The following is a 3,676-nucleotide window of genomic DNA, read 5'->3' on the forward strand; positions in this document are numbered from 1 at the left end:
TATTGTCTAGTTTGCTGTGCCCACCGGCTGTTGCCCCTGGGAGCAGCAACTGAGTAAAGAGCTCAGGAGTCAGCTGTGAGCTAATGCACAGTCACCTCCTCCCCTGGCACTTCGGGGGTCTGGCTGTAACGGGGCTGGAATGGAGGGGATCTTACCTCACTCTTTTCTGCCTGACACTTTCAAATAATCACTCAGCCAGAAGCAGACGCCCAGCATGAGAGACTTCAGGCCAAACGGTTCAAGTCTGGCAAACTTGTAAGCCACTGACAATGCGGTCTGGTCAGTGTCAGTGTCAGACAGCCTTCACTAACGGGTGCCACCAGCGCTGCCTGCAATGGCCATGGCATGTTGGAATCCCGTTCAGCTGAGCTCTTTGACCCAGTAATATCTGTGGCCAGGAGTTCCACAGGCCAAATAAGTGTAATGGAGAAAATTTTCTTTTATCAATTTTAGATTTTCAGACTTTCAGTTTCATTGAATGTTCCCTTGTTTGTGCATTATGAGAAAGTGTAAATCTGAGTGCCTGCTCTACTTTCTTTACTGATAGATCCATGGGGTGGAAGTCCAGAAGGGACCATTTCATCATCTATTTTGACCCTCTGTACAACCCAGGCCATTACATTTCACCCAGTTACCCTTGTATTGAGCCCAATAACTTGCATTTGACTAAGGCCTGGTCTACACTAGGATTTTACATTATAGAATCATTGAAGCAGAGGGTTAGAAGGAAGCATAAGGGTCACCTAGTCTAACTGAAAGAAAATAATTGTTTGCTTGACCACAGTTACTCCATTTTGTTGTTTTTAGTGTTCTGCTTTCTGTTGAAATCACCCTTCCGCTCCTTTTTAATATGTTTATGGTGCTTATCCCTGGTCAAGGTCAGAGAGAAAGATTAACAGAAGAAACGAGGAGTCAGTTATAATTTAGTTTTTGTTTTTTGCAGTCTTGAAACATAGTCTAGACAATGTTGATAAATAAGTTGAAACCTTTTGCCCTTATTTTTATGTTATGCATATGTTTATAGTTAGAAGAAGTATAAAGTGTAACGTTAACAGTAATAATAATAATAATCTGAGTGTACCAATAAGCATTAAAAATTTATGCATATATAATTTCTTTGTTTGTGTTTATATAAATATGCAAAAGAGCATGCCTTCGGGATCTCACACTGACCACTTGTTGGGAAGTGTCCAACCTCTGCGAAATAAAAACTTGGAGACTGCCCAACTACCTGCGTGGATCTCTTTTCCTGGTGCAGGGCAAACGAACCTCATTTGGATATTTTTCCAACAATTCTGGTGTCAGAAGTGGGATTGCCTTGCAAACCGACCCTGGGTTCCTGCGCCAGCCAACGCCCCAGCCGGCAATAGGGTGAGTTCACCCAGAGGGCTTTTGGACGGGGTTTGGAACTCGAGGGAAGGCTGTAAAGCAGTTGAGACCCTTTGCAGTCTCACAGTCTCCAAGGGATTCAGGTACCTGTATGTTTTGTGTTGTGTCTGTACGGTTTTCTTAGGAGATTCCGAAACGGGCACTGTCCTTGACAGTGGCCACGCGCTGGGCTTAACGGCTATTTAGCGCGGAAGTTCTGGGTGGCACACGGTTTTTTGTGCACAGAATCTCCTCAGTTTTTATCTGTTTTGTCTTGGACCAATTATTGGGTCCCTCTCTGGTCTCTCTGGATACTGGGCACACAGGCTGACCTATCTGTAGGCAGTCCAGCTGGTTCTAAGACCAGAAACGCTGTGTGGTGTTTTTTTTTCCTTGCAAAGCGACCATAGCTTGTTTTATTCTGTCACTTTGGTTTTGCAGAATCCTCCGGAGGTGTGTTTTTTTAAAGAGATAAGCGCATCCCCAATTGTTCTGTGCACAGGTCGTCCACGAGGTATGAATGGGAGAAATAAGTGCTAGTTTAAGTACTAGGATAAGGGCTCGGATCAGGTTCACTGACCTGTCCTTAAGAGGACAAAAGCCGAGGCTGTGTTGACACAGAGAGTGTGTGGGTGTGTGTGTGTGGAGTGATAGTGGTGGACGGGAAATGGGGCTCAGAGGAAGTAAAAAAATCCCCGAGGACAGTCCCTTAGGGACGGTGTTAGCAGCATGGGCTGCGGGTAATTTACCGGTACTAAAAGGAATGAAGAAAACTCGAGTCCTAAAACTAAATACAGAATGGCAGAAATATTATTACAAGGATGCCCAAATTTGGCCCACCTATGGTACCTTTGATTATTGCAAGCTACAACAACTAAGACATAAGCTAGAAGAAAAAGCCCCGAGGCAGATGGATTATTGGTATTGCTGGGCACATCTCTCTACTGGAGCTTGCCCTGTAACGACAATGCCTGCAGTGAAGGGGGAAACTCTACCCCCTTATATTCCAAGCTCTTTGTTATTGAAAAGCCGACAGGAGGAACCACCTGAGCCTTTGTATCCCCTTTTACCCCCTAATGCCTCCCTACCAGCTATAGTTCAACCAACTCCGGCCTCACAAGATAGCAGACCTGCCGCAGGAGGGACAGCCACTCCCTCCCTTCTTGTCTCCGCTCCGCTTCAGGCAGGAGTGTAGAGACTTAGGCAAGGAAAGCGGCCGTGGGAGAAAGCGAGATTTAGATAAGGACGACAGCAGCTGCAGCAATATCAGTGAAGATGAAGCAGGGGGGGAAGAGAAGGCTGGGAGGAAAAAACGAAGCAGTAGAAGGAATGGTGACTCCCCTCCCCTGCCAAGCCCCGGCTATACCCGCACAGGATGCAAGTTCAGGGCTGAGAAATCTGGAGAGCACACCACCACCACCTCCACCGTTGCCCCATTGCGCCTGCAATATATACCCGATGGGCACACACAGCGCTCACTGAGGGTACACACCCCTTTTTCCCCTGGGGATCTGATTATTTGGCAAAAAACCACCCCCTCCTTTCGGCAAGACCCTGTTACAGTTATCAGAAAATTCCGGACTATTGTCCTAACACATAATCCGTCCTGGGCAGACATAAGACAATTAATGGAAGCCTTATTTACCGCTGACGAGCGGGCAACTATTGTGGATGAAACTATTAAGCTTGAAGGGGAGGACAATACAAACAATGCCAATTGGCCAAGGACAGACCCTGGGTGGGATTATAATGATAATGCCAACTGGAATTTATTTGTCCATGCTTGTGAAACCTTGTTTAAAGCTATGGAGAAAGTAGGGCAGAAACCCATAAATTGGGAAAAATTCCATGAAATTGTTCAAGCCCCTGATGAAAACCCAGATGCCTTTTATGTGTGGCTTTGTGAAGGGGCAACTCGATATGCCCAGCTTAACCCTGATGATGCAAAGGATTGTAAGGCTATTGCTGCAGCATTTGTAAATCAGTCAGCTAATGATATACGGAATTATTTTCACAAATCTTGTCCAGGATGGAACGGAAAAAGCATGACAGAAATCAGGGGGATTGCCACATATGTGTTTGAAGGACGAAAGGTAAAGGAACAATTGAAAGAAGGGAAGAGAAAACAGGATGAGCTCAAGCTGTTAGCTGTGACCATGCAAAATGCAATGTTGACCCAGAGAGGGAGAGGAGGATATTTCCTTAGAGGCAGAGCAGAGCAAGAGGAAGAGTGGGGGGCAGCTGCAAATACAAGAGAAATGCCAGTATGTTTTTGGTGCAAGCTGCCAGGACATTTTAAGCGAGATTG

The sequence above is a fragment of the Emydura macquarii genome, unplaced genomic scaffold (genome assembly GCF_026122565.2).
Source record: "Emydura macquarii macquarii isolate MOO-44397 ecotype Brisbane River unplaced genomic scaffold, CSIRO-AGI_Emac_v2 contig_646, whole genome shotgun sequence".
In the NCBI taxonomy this organism is placed as follows: domain Eukaryota; kingdom Metazoa; phylum Chordata; order Testudines; family Chelidae; genus Emydura; species Emydura macquarii.